At 40.8% G+C, this 13,809-nt stretch overlaps 2 long non-coding RNA genes across 2 annotated transcripts; both read left to right on the forward strand.

Moving 5' to 3' along the window:
* Positions 1–6,520: 6,520 nt before the first annotated feature.
* On the forward strand, positions 6,521–8,723 carry LOC119769898. Its single transcript, XR_005278567.1, has 3 exons — positions 6,521–6,641; positions 6,722–7,046; positions 8,244–8,723. It is a non-coding gene; the product is annotated as an uncharacterized LOC119769898 (long non-coding RNA).
* A 683-nt stretch (positions 8,724–9,406) lies between these two features.
* LOC119769821 lies at positions 9,407–10,303 on the forward strand. Its single transcript, XR_005278534.1, has 2 exons — positions 9,407–9,899; positions 9,962–10,303. It is a non-coding gene; the product is annotated as an uncharacterized LOC119769821 (long non-coding RNA).
* The last annotated feature ends 3,506 nt before the right edge of the window (positions 10,304–13,809 follow it).

Consider the following 13,809-nt stretch of genomic DNA (forward strand, 5'->3'; position numbering starts at 1 on the left):
TCAAAAACCTAAAGTTTGATACCCATATTGTACCAACTCTTATGGTTCGGCAAATGTCCCCCTATCGGTACATCCCCGGGGCCTCCGGCCACTCCAGGTGGTGGCCACTACTGCCAAAATGTCAAATTTCATATGCAGTATCAAAAACCCTACAGTTTGATACCCATATTGCCCCAACTCTTATGGTTCGGCAAATGTCCCCCCATCGGAACATCCGCGGGGCCTCCGGCCACTCCGGATTGTGGCTACTACTGCCGAAATGTCAAATTTCATGTGCAGTATCAAAAACCCTACAGTTTGATACCCATATTGCCCCAACTCTTATGGTTCCACAAATGTCCCCCCATCGGAACATCCGCGGGGCCCTCCGGATTGTGGCCACTACTGCTGAAATGTCAAATTTCATGTTCAGTATCAAAAACCCTAAAGTTTGATACCCATATTGCCCCAACTCTTATGGTTCGGCAAATGTCCCCCCATCGGAACATACCCGGGGCCTCCGGCCACTCCAGGTGGTGGCCACTACTGCCAAAATGTCAAATTTCATGTCCAGTATCAAAAACCTTAAAGTTTGATACCCATATTGCCCCAACTCTTATGGTTCCGCAAATGTCCCCCCATCGGAACATCCGCGGGGCCCTCCGGATTGTGGCCACTACTGCTGAAATGTCAAATTTCATGTTCAGTATCAAAAACCTTAAAGTTTGATACCCATATTGCCCCAACTCTTATGGTTCGGCAAATGTCCCCCCATCGGAACATCCCCGGGGCCTCCGGCCACTCCAGGTGGTGGCCACTACTGCCAAAATGTCAAATTTCATGTGCAGTATCAAAAACCCTAAAGTTTGATACCCATATTGCCCCAACTATTATGGTTCGGCAAATGTCCCCCCATCGGATCATCCGCGGGGCCTCCGGCCACTCCGGATTGTGGCCACTACTGCCGAAATGTCAAATTTCATGTGCAGTATCAAAAACCCTACAGTTTGATACCCATATTGCCCCAACTCTTATGGTTCGGCAAATGTCCCCCCATCGGAACATCCGCGGGGCCTCCGGCCACTCCGGATTGTGGCCACTACTGCCGAAATGTCAAATTTCATATCCAGTATCAAAAACCCTAAAGTTTGATACCCATATTGCCCCAACTCTTATGGTTCGGCAAATGTCCCCCCATCGGAACATCCGCGGGGCCTCCGGCCACTCCGGATTGTGGCCACTACTGCTGAAATGTCAAATTTCATGTGCAGTATCAAAAACCCTACAGTTTGATACCCATATTGCCCCAACTCTTATCGTTCGGCAAATGTCCCCCCATCGGAACATCCGCGGGGCCTCCGGCCACTCCGGATTGTGGCCACTACTGCCGAAATGTCAAATTTCATGTGCAGTATCAAAAACCCTACAGTTTGATACCCATATTGCCCCAACTCTTATGGTTCGGCAAATGTCCCCCCATCGGAACATCCGCGGGGCCCTCCGGATTGTGGCCACTACTGCTGAAATGTCAAATTTCATGTTCAGTATCAAAAACCTTAATGTTTGATACCCATATTGCCCCAACTCTTATGGTTCGGCAAATGTCCCCCTATCGGAACATCCCCGGGGCCTCCGGCCACTCCAGGTGGTGGCCACTACTGCCAAAATGTCAAATTTTATGTGCAGTATCAAAAACCCTACAGTTTGATACCCATATTGCCCCAACTCTTATGGTTCGGCACATGTCCCCCCATTGGAACATCCGGGGGGCCTCCGGCCACTCCGGATTGTGGCCACTACTGCCGAAATGTCAAATTTCATGTGCAGTATCAAAAACCCTACAGTTTGATACCCATATTGCCCCAACTCTTATGGTTCGGCAAATGTCCCCCCATCGGAACATCCGCGGGGCCCTCCGGATTGTGGCCACTACTGCTGAAATGTCAAATTTCATGTTCAGTATCAAAAACCTTAAAGTTTGATACCCATATTGCCCCAACTCTTATGGTTCGGCAAATGTCCCCCTATCGGAACATCCCCGGGGCCTCCGGCCACTCCAGGTTGTGGCCACTACTGCCAAAATGTCAAATTTCATGTCCAGTATCAAAAACCCTAAAGTTTGATACCCATATTGCCCCAACTCTTATGGTTCCACAAATGTCCCCCCATCGGAACATCCGCGGGGCCCTCCGGATTGTGGCCACTACTGCTGAAATGTCAAATTTCATGTTCAGTATCAAAAACCTTAATGTTTGATACCCATATTGCCCCAACTCTTATGGTTCGGCAAATGTCCCCCTATCGGAACATCCCCGGGGCCTCCGGCCACTCCAGGTGGTGGCCACTACTGCCAAAATGTCAAATTTCATGTGCAGTATCAAAAACCCTAAAGTTTGATACCCATATTGCCCCAACTCTTATGGTTCCACAAATGTCCCCCCATCGGAACATCCGCGGGGCCCTCCGGATTGTGGCCACTACTGCTGAAATGTAAAATTTCATGTTCAGTATCAAAAACCTTAAAGTTTGCTACCCATATTGCCCCAACTCTTATGGTTCGGCAAATGTCCCCCTATCGGAACATCCCCGGGGCCTCCGGCCACTCCAGGTGGTGGCCACTACTGCCAAAATGTCAAATTTCATGTGCAGTATCAAAAACCCTAAAGTTTGATACCCATACTGCCCCAACTCTTTTGGTTCGGCAAATGTCCCCCTATCGGAACATCCCCGGGGCCTCCGGCCACTCCAGGTGGTGGCCACTACTGCCAAAATGTCAAATTTCATGTGCAGTATCAAAAACCCTAAAGTTTGATACCCATATTGCCCCAACACTTATGGTTCCACAAATGTCCCCCCATCGGAACATCCGCGGGGCCCTCCGGATTGTGGCCACTACTGCCAAAATGTAAAATTTCATGTGCAGTATCAAAAACCCTACAGTTTGATACCCATATTGCCCCAACTCTTATGGTTCGGGAAAAGTCCCCTATCCCCCAAGTGGTGGCCAATTCCAATTCCCGCTCATGCCGGCTGGCATGTCTTGGCGTGTCCATGCATCCAGGCTATCTGCTCCCGGGCCTCCAGGCCGTCTGCAAACGGGCCACCAGGTCATATGCTCCTGATGTGTTCTCGTCGACGTCCAGCAACAGAATGAATTTTCGGGACCGACCGAGCCGCTTTTTGTTAATTTAGATCGGGGACGTATGCCCCGCCTTTTTGCACCCATTCTCCTACATCTCCTTATTCGCTTTTTGCCGCGTCGACGATCCGAAAATTATGAGGTAGAGTGGGGGTGATTTTAGATACATCAATCTCACGTCTCTATATTGACTGATTGGGAAACGTTTGTTCAACCAACCAGCGTGCATCAAAAGAAATTTGCCGAGAGGGAATTCGTCACGTAACGTTTTCGCTTCGCGAAAATTTTGGATTGACACCCCGTATAGAAACCTTAGGACAAAGTTCTTTGTCAAAACAGAAGAAGAATACAAACGTAAACACTCAAAAAGAAGACTCTATCCAGCCGTCCCGTCCCAGGGGTGATGCTTCTATCAGAGGAAACCCGCCTTCCTATTTCCAACATCGGTAGTTTCAAAGCACTGTGTTGGGTCGCGGACCCTATTATGATAATTTTGTATTACCCCCCGGTCACGTAGTGTTTCTCTCATTGACCGCTGGGAGCGCTAGTAGGTTGACAGTACAGATTGTCACGTTTGTTATTGTTTATCTTCGTGATGTTATTTCTGTGATTTAGATTTAAGATTTCGTATTTTGTATAATTGTGAAATAAAGTTCTTCTGTGTTGAACCTCCGAGGAGGCAGGTGGCCTCTCGGAGACCAAGGAATCACCGTGTTTTATTTGTACGGTGAGAAAAGTCTGCGTCCGCCATCGTCCCTGAAGCTCCACCGTCGTCCGTGAGTTGTTGGTTCTGGCAGTCCCACAAAGAGTTAGAACACAACGTAGGGACTGGCCGATTGGGCCGAACATTGGTGCCATGACCAGGATTGTGCCTGATTGTGGGTCGTGCTGGAACTTTTGGAGGACGCTGTGGTGCAATGGTTCCTGAGTCTTTAGGCCGGGAGCTTTCCAGTGTGGATTGTGGAGCAATTGCTGATGTGGGAGTATCAATCGTTGCCGTTCAGCAGGCAGATTTCTTCTGCAGTGTTGTTTCGCCAAACTTCCCACGGGGTCAAAAGGACCTGTCGATGTGGGATGAAAGGTTTAGGGGAGCGGGATCAACAGCCTCTCGAAGCAAAATGGCTGCCCTCTCCATCGCTGTCCCGGTACTACTGTTGGGGACCAGGAACGCAAAGCAGCTACAGCGTTGAAGACGACGACGAGGAAGCAGAGGACATCATGGGGACCGGAACAGCAGAAGCACCAAGAAACGAAGAGGTCACGAAGGTAAAATGTGTCATTTTAGGGGACCGGTATGTTGGGTCGCGGACCCTATTATGATAATTTTGTATTACCCCCCGGTCACGTAGTGTTTCTCTCATTGACCGCTGGGAGCGCTAGTAGGTTGACAGTACAGACTGTCACGTTTGTTATTGTTTATCTTCGTGATGTTATTTCTGTGATTTAGATTTAAGATTTCGTATTTTGTATAATTGTGAAATAAAGTTCTTCTGTGTTGAACCTCCGAGGAGGCAGGTGGCCTCTCGGAGACCAAGAAATCACCGTGTTTTATTTGTACGGTGAGAAAAGTCTGCGTCCGCCATCGTCCCTGAAGCTCCACCGTCGTCCGTGAGTTGTTGGTTCTGGCAGTCCCACAAAGAGTTAGAACACAACGTAGGGACTGGCCGATTGGGCCGAACACACTGAATATCAGCTATAATTCACATTTCTAGAAAACTTTCACTAGGGGAAATCTACCCTTTCCAATCAAACACCTATCTTCGTCATATGGAGAGTTTGATGCTCGATTAAAGCTCCAAAAATACTATTTGGGCTATAAACTTACCAGCAACAGCACTGCCTCGAGTAAGCACGCAAATGTATGCCACTTACTGGCCAAAAAGATCACATTTAATGCACTTTTGATCATAATTTGTATTTTGCGAGACCACTTCTCATCATTTTGTTGGCACACACAGTGACACACACGAGAATCCCTCAAACGCTTAATGAATATCGCCAAAATTACCTTTTCACTTTCGCTTACTTTTTCACGGCGCTTAAGATATGAAATTGCTTCCAACTACCGGCAACATGTTCTTTTGATCATTAGTAAGGCACTCACTTGAAGAATAATCCCGAAAAAATGTAATAAATTAGCAAGCGCCATCAAAAAAACAAACGCGTCAAGTCGTTTGACGTTTCAATTTTCACTTTGCATTCCAACCAGGCCCGTGATACTGACGTAGCTTGCTGAAGCCACCACCAAATGTTTGGTAGCGCTGTTTCGGGAATAACATTTCAGAGGGTCACAAATCAAAATATAATAAGTCTTATTTAATTTTTTGGAAAATAATCCTGTAGCTGCTCATATTGATTCTTTTCATTAAAATAAACCATAAATGCCGCCAACAACAATATATGTTTAGCATCAGGTCTCAGGCAAAGCTTCCCAGCAGGTGTCTTTTCAAATCCTCTGAAATGTCTTCCGCAAATTCTTATTTGGCCAATGGACTTACAGATCATCATAATGTTAATTTAAATCTAAAATTTGAGGCGGTTGAGCTCAACCATGTTGTTGGGAAACCTTAAGAGCGAGTCCACGAACAGGGCATAGCCCATTGTTAGGGACGTTGTGGGACTCACGTTGTGGGGCTTTACAAGCAAGCATGTTTTTGAGTCAAACAAACCAACTTCTATGGTACCCCGTGGTTTGAATGTGTTGGTAAATTTTCGACAAGAAAGCCAGAACATAAAAGTTCAAATTTACAAACTAATTTTGTTGTTTTGTGTCTATTCCTACTGAAACAAATTAAAAACTATTCAAATATTGTGCAAAAACATTGCTAAAATCACTTCTCAATTCACCCCATGTGTCTCGATTTGCCCCAGATAATAGTACACATTTAATTTCATTTTAACTAACGAAACAAAAATAAAGAAAAAAATATTTTCATCCTTTCGATTTTGCGCCCTTTTTGTCATGTTACTCCCCATAATTTTGAAACTAGACACCAAAACTTTGGTACTTTTTAGGCTTCAATGACATTGTATGCAGATGACAGCCGAAGCATCCCCGTGATTCCAACCGAAGGCTGAAGAAAACCGAGCGAGAGACGAAGGCAAAAAAGAACAAAGGCTGGCCGTCAACACCACCAGCAGCACAGCCAGCGATGCCAGGAAACTTTCCTATAAATGCCACTTTTCGTGAGTGTTCGTTTGAACTGTCAGCGCAAATGGCAACACTCGACAGAGTGTTGGAAGAAAAAAGAACTAACCCTGTTTGAAAAATGTCGCACGTCGTACGAGTTGTCGCACGGTTTTGATTTTACCGTTTCGATATCGATTGGTCGAAAAGACGACAAACGCACGACAAACACTCGACATGCGCGACATTGTTTTTCCATCGATTTTCTTTAATTTCGACGTCACGATTTTCGTCGACGCAAACAGTTTGACAGTTCTCTTCAGTTGATCTTGTTTGGACTTGATTTCAACCGAATTGAACCAGTTGTCGTTGCTGTTGGGCTACTGGAGGATTTTGGTAAGTTGTGTTACTTTTCCGGAAAGTTTTGGCTGGAGTGGCGAACGGCCAAATCATAGTCTTATGTTCTGGATTTCCAGATTTCGGTTTTCGTGGCGGTGAAGGACGAAGACGGGACATATCGTAAAATCGGTGGGCCATGTCCATGGACTGTGCCGGAGGACGGTATCGGAAGGAATCGGTCTGCGATTGAGAAAGCGGATTGGTGTTTTGCTTTCCGCGGAAGTTGCATTTCCAAAGGAGAAGGAGTGTCCGAGTGTTGAATGTGTCGGAAACAGAAGGAGGGAGACGGAACATTCAAGCTCGGGAGTCAATCACTGTTCCGCGTGAATAAAAAGATGGAGGAGGATGGAATAATAAACTCCCGCGACGTTTCTAAACAGCCAGAATTTGTTAATGGAACCGGTGAGTAGTGTTTTAGATGAGGTGTGTTGGGAGTGCGTTTGTATGACGCAAAACTAAACATAAACATAAAACCAATAATTCGACGAAGAAAAATATTCAAATTTGAAATTGCACAATTTTGAATTTAAGATTTTTTCATTTAATAATTCTTAAAATTTCAAAATTCTTAACTTCTGAAATCCTAATTTCAAAAATTCTAAAAGATTTAGTTTCTTTAAAATTTGGAGGTTAAATGATATATTTAAAATTTTAAAATCCAAAAATAAAAAATATAACTCTTTCGTTCTGAAATAAAAACTAAAAATTCTTAAAATTCCAAAATTCTTACCTTCTGAAATCCTAAATTAAAAAAAATCGAGGATTCTAAAATTCCTAATGCTATCAATCTAAAATTCCATAAATTTTTATTTTTAATTTAAAAAAATATAAAAATTTTAAGTTAAAAAATTCCAACATTTTTTAAATTTTTAAATTTCTACAATTCCTTGCTTCTTTTCAAATTCTTCAAATTGCATAGTTTAAAAAACCATTAAATGTTGAAATGAGAAAATTCAAGGTTATTAATAATCTTAAGAATTTGAAAAAAATTAAAGATCCTAGTTCTAATAAAATTCTCAAGATAACATAGTATTCGAAAATCCTTCATTCTGATATTCTGAAAAATTGTATTTTAATTCTTCAAGTTTTTATATTCCAAATAATTTAGAAGTTTAAAAATTCTTGAAAGTTTTAATACTTTTAAAATTCTTCGTATTAATATTTTAATATTTTTAAAATTTCTGATTCCTAATATCTTGAGGTTTGTAATTCTAAAAAATACAATAATAAACTAGATAATAAGTTTTCAAATTTATCTATGTTTTTGTTTTACAATTTTGTGATTTCAAATATTTAAGGTTTTTTTTTATAAATATTATTTATAACTTTGAAAAATATTTGCAACGGCATTTCAAAAATATTTTATTTTTGTCATTGGATACATCAGAACCTCACTGCTACCCACAATAAAATCAAACATAACATGTTTCATTTTTTTAAACCCAACAATTCTGATGAAAGTCAGCTTTTTAAATTTCAAAACATGAATCTTTCTTTCTCAAAATTTTGAAATGCAAAATATTTATAAAACACGTCATGTCTTAGAATTTTTAAATTCTTGAATCCTGCATTTTTTTAAAATTATTTTATTCGTTCCAGTTCTGTACAAACAGCTTCCAGAGTGCTTTTGCTGGACGTGGACTAGCAAGAGGAAAAGGACAATGAAAATGCGTTGGTGGTGTTGGACTTCTAGCGGAATCTCAAAAGCGCCATTATCAAAACTCAGTCTTCTTCCTGGAGATACTTCCGGCCGAGAACATCCTCCGGGTGAAGGCGATCGAGGTGGACAAACTTCCCACGGGGCAGCACTCGAACATTGGAAGGGTAGACAAGCAGAACCTTTCCAAAAGTGGTTGGCCATCGTCGGACCAAAAGGAGTCAGTTTGTATTTCCTTCTTGTGCAACGGCCAATCCCGTCATTAAGCGAAATTAAGAAAATTATGGCTGCAGTGATAGTAAATATTTCAAAAACAAAGTGCCAGGCCAGTGCAAACTAATACAAATGAATAAACATAATCAAAAACATAAACAAAGTGAATTTTATTTTGAAAATACCCTCAAAATACCGAAATGACAGCACACGACAAAGGCACGACATCCTAAATAACAAAACCGTGCGACGTCGGTCGAATGTCGTACGACAATGTCGAACAATTTCGATTATCGATCGTACGACAAATACGACATTTTGGTGCAAAAACGTCTGACATTCGTGCGAAAGTCGCGCGACATTGGCGTGCGACGTCGTACGATTGCACGGACGACAAACGACGGACGTCCGACGGACTTTTCAGTCAGGGAAGCCGATATTAGAAAAATGGGCGTGGCCCAATGCATTCGCCTCGATTAGAATACCCTTGGGATTTTTTTTTGTTAAATGCTTGGTAAAGAAATAGGGGAAATCTACCCATTTTAATCCTAATAAGCGGTCGTGATGCTGGATAATCTAAAGTCTCCCTTGAATTTTACTAAAACCAAGTACACCAACGAGTAGAGCAAGTTTTTGTGAACATTTCTGTTTATTTTCACTTTCACTAAAAGTTATTCTATTTCTTTACCAAGCATTTAACAAAAAAAAATTCCCAATGGTATTCTAATCCAGGCGAATGCATTGGGCCACGCCCATTTTTCTAATATCGGCTTAGTTCTTTTTTCTTCCAACACTCTGTCGAGTGTTGCCATTTGCGCTGACAGTTCAAACGAACACTCACGAAAAGTGGCATTTATAGGGAAAGTTTCCTGGCATCGCTGGCTGTGCTGCTGGTGCACTCAAAAAATCTTTCACCACAGGGTTGCATGAAAACTCCGGTGGCAGATAATTTTCAATCCAGAACAACGTTTTACATGAATCTTGCAACTGTCGCAGTGTATTCATGTCAACCCTACCTGATTTGCACGCAACCCTCACCCACACAACTAAAGTTGCGTGAAATTCATGCCTGAAAAATTGGAGGCGTGGCATGCAGTCATATGTGTTTTGGTTCGCATGAAATTCTTGTCATATCCACATGGAAACTGCTATGGAAAAAAGTCACTAGCCTTTTCATGCAACATTGAAGTGAAAAATGATGGCGATGAACAAAGCTTTTGAGGTTGCGTGAAATTCCTGTCTGCAAATTTTGAGATGGGCCTGAAAGTCTGAGGACGGTCAGTTGGCTGCTGATTCTCATCAAAGTAACATTGTTTTTATTTTCTTTCTGTTTGCGCCGGAACATTTCAGCGCTGTTTTTCGAAGTGAGATTTATTGATGCAATAGTAAGCATTTTCCCCATTATTTCGTCGTATTTTGCATAACTTTTTCATTTGCTTTTATCTAGGCCAGGAAAACCGAAGTTCCAGTGCAACAACGTCGGTGCAAATCACCGCAACATGGCCAAGCGTAACATAAAGCCGGTCCAGGACAAGAGAGTCAAACAAACCAGGAAGAAGGTAGGCACTGGTCGCGTCCGGCAGAAGGAGGATCGCTAAAGTGACCAGAGAGACTGACCCCCGTTCCGCAAAGGAGAACCAGGCGTGTGAGTGTGAGATTGTTCGTAGAAAATGCCTCCTACGCCGGCAAACAAGGCAATTTGAGTATGTTGTGAATGTAGTGTGAAGTGAAAATGAAACGTTGTGTAAAAGTGATACATAAAATTTGGTGAATAAAACAAGTTAAAAGACAACCCCTTTTTTCTTCCATAAAAAGACGAAAAAAAAAAGAATTGTATACAAGTAATAAACCACAAGACTCTCGAAGCAACAACGCATGAAAATCCAGCGACCGACTACACTGCTGCGGTTGAATATCACGTTAATTTCCAATAAAAAGCACAGGACAATGTAGTAAAAGCTGCATGAAAGTCCCGTGAAATCCATCAGTGACCCATGCAAACTTGCTTTCTATGTGTGTGTCAGCTGGTTTTTGGTATGCATGAATTTCATGTCACAACCGCATGGGAATAGGTTTGGAAAAAAACCACATACCTTTTCATGCAGCACTGTGGTGAACAGTTTTTTGAGTGTGGTGTTGACGGCCAGCCTTTGTTAACAATTCTTTTTTGCCTTCGTCTCTCGCTCGGTTTTCTTCAGCCGTCGGTTGGAATGCAAAGTGAAAATTGAAACGTCAAACGACTTGGCGCGTTTGTTTTTTTGATGGCGCTTGCTAATTTATTACATTTTTCGGGATTATTCTTCAAGTGAGTGCCTTACTAATGATCAAAAGAACATGTTGCCGGTAGTTGGAAGCAATTTCATATCTTAAGCGCCGTGAAAAAGTAAGCGAAAGTGAAAAGTTAATTTTGGCGATATTCATTAAGCGTTTGAGGGATTCTCGTGTGTGTCACTGTGTGTGCCAACAAAATGATGAGAAGTGGTCTCGCAAAATACAAATTATGATCAAAAGTGCATTAAATGTGATCTTTTTGGCCAGTAAGTGGCATACATTTGCGTGCTTACTCGAGGCGGTGCTGTTGCTGGTAAGTTTATAGCCCAAATAGTATTTTTGGAGCTTTAATCGAGCATCAAACTCTCCATATGACGAAGATAGGTGTTTGATTGGAAAGGGTAGATTTCCCCTAGAATAACTTTTAGTGAAAGTGAAAATAAACAGAAATGTTCACAAAAACTTGCTCTACTCGTTGGTGTACTTGGTTTTAGTAAAATTCAAGGGAGACTCTAGATTATCCAGCATCATTCAAACACGACCGCTTATTAGGATTAAAATGGGTAGATTTCCCCTATTCCGTACTGTATAGACATTTCAAGCAAAACAATGTAAATGGGCCATAGCCGAAGTGTAAACAAAGAGTCTGTCCTGCTCGTTCCTAATGTAAACATCCACTGACGTAAGCAGGACAGACTGTTTGTTTACACTTCGGCTTTGGCATTGTTTTGCTTGATTTATTCTTTAAACTTAAACCACTTTTATGCCTAGGGTAGGGTAGTCATCAATGAGACACTTTTGGTTTTCAACTTTCAAAGATTTTTCTCATTTTTTCATCAGCATGTTTTAATGAGCTTGCATTTTCTTTCTTTTAATGTGTTCTAACATTGACCAAAATATGAGATCGATCCGACATCTACAGCCAGAGTTATTCAACTGTCTCATTGAAGACGCACTTGGCAGGAACAATGAGACAGCTGGGGAACAATGAGACACACTACGAAAATCAAGATTTTTCTTGGATTTTTCTAGTAAAACATGTTTTTGTATTGTTCCATTGCAGGTAACTTGCCTTGAACATTTTAGAGCAATTTTGCCAACATGAAACTTTAATTAACAAAAGGTATACTAAAAAGTATTAAAATTTTGTAAAATCCGTATATTTATACCAAATAACTTTGTATTGTTGGTGAAATGAAGTTAAAACTCAATAAATATGCCAAAAATCGCTTTTAATTCATGTTTTGAAAGATTTCCATAGATTTTGAAAAGTTTAATGAAGAAAAATCAAAGTGTCTCATTGTTACCCATGAGCTGAAATGAGTGGGGAACAATGAGACAGTCCTGGATACTGGGTACATTGTAGCCCAACTCAATCCCTATGGAACGTCGAAAAAAATTTGAAGAAATATTAGTTTTGGTGTTAATGGCAGCCTACGAGCGAAAAAGTAATTTTTGTCCATAATTTTAGTTATTCATAAATGTTTGATTCTGGGATGTAAATCCCAGAATCAAACATTTATGAATAACTTTTCAAGGAAGCGTCCATAACCAAAGCCACTATAATGGCAGACGTGTATCCAGTAGACACACCTTTCCCCCAAATATGAGCCTGATTGGTTGAAACTACGACTTGTGAGAGCCATTTTATCATTGTTGATGACTTCTCTACCCTAAACAACACAAAAATCCCACTTAAAACTATTTTTTTCCGCGAGAGCCTGACGTGGCTTCGACTTGACACTTTAGATGCCCTTTAAGAACTCCCACACTTGTCGGCATCTTAATCAGACAAAATCTTGTTCTGGAAGTTGCCCAAATCCGACTCCAGTACCAACCCAACCCCTTATGAAGCTATATACAAAAAAGTTTATTTCTTTCATTTGAATACAAAACTTATTCAAATTTGGTAAACACTTTTGCAAATTGTAACTATTTTCCCAATGGTTATTTAATGATTCTATATGGTACTCGTGAATCAATATGAACCATTTGAACTTCAAAAATACCTTATGATATAGGGTAACCATTTGAGTAAACATCCTCAAATAGTTTTTTAAAGTCATCAAGAAAATTGTTGACCATTACAAATATTCAAATAACTCTATTACTAATGGTAACCATTTGATAAATAGTCATGAAGATCCGCCAGTTGAATCATTTGAACATTAAAATTACCTTATGATTTAGGGTAAACATTTGAGAAAACATCTGCAAATAGTTTTTTAAAGTCATCAAGAAAATTGTTTACCATTACATACATTAAAATAACTCTATTACTTATGGTGACCATCTGACATATAGTCCTCAAGGTCCGCCAAATAACATTATTACAAATGGTGACCATAACTCGTAAGGTTTTTTTTAAGGTCCTCACTAGAATTCATATAGTTTTCGTTTATCCGGGAATTGTACTGATTTTTATATAGTTACCACAGTGCTAACCGCTATGATGCACGATGGTTAAACCATTTCAGAGATGGTACAAATTCAAGCCAACCTTATCATTACCATTTCTCAAATAATAATCAATTTTATGAAAACCAGTATTAAAAATATAATTTATAATACAGCAAAGTTCTCCGATCGGGCTCAAAATTTTTCTGGAGGTTCCTTGTCCGAAATAATTAGACCCGTATTTTTTTGTTTGGCCATTAGGGTGACCTACGCTGTGTTAGGGTGGTCCAAAAAATGGCAATTTTCGTCGATTTTCACAAAACCCATTTTTTTCAAAAAATCATATCTCCGCGCCATTTCATCCGATTTCAGCTGTCTTAGACGCAAAAAAAAGGTGATTAGTTTGACTATTTGCGAAAAATAGTAAGAAGTTTCAAAAATCTAGCTTAACATTTGAAAGGTCGTATGAAAACTTAAAATGCTGTTTTGAAGGTCTCGGGACCAAAGAGCCTATGTCAGAAAATATTTTTATCGGATTCCTCGGAAAATTTTACATAATATATCAAAAAAAAGGTGAAGTTATGTTTTCAATTTACTGAGATACGATTTTTTGAAAATAAAAACTGG

This window comes from Culex quinquefasciatus, chromosome 3 (genome assembly GCF_015732765.1).
Source record: "Culex quinquefasciatus strain JHB chromosome 3, VPISU_Cqui_1.0_pri_paternal, whole genome shotgun sequence".
In the NCBI taxonomy this organism is placed as follows: Eukaryota; Metazoa; Arthropoda; class Insecta; order Diptera; family Culicidae; genus Culex; species Culex quinquefasciatus.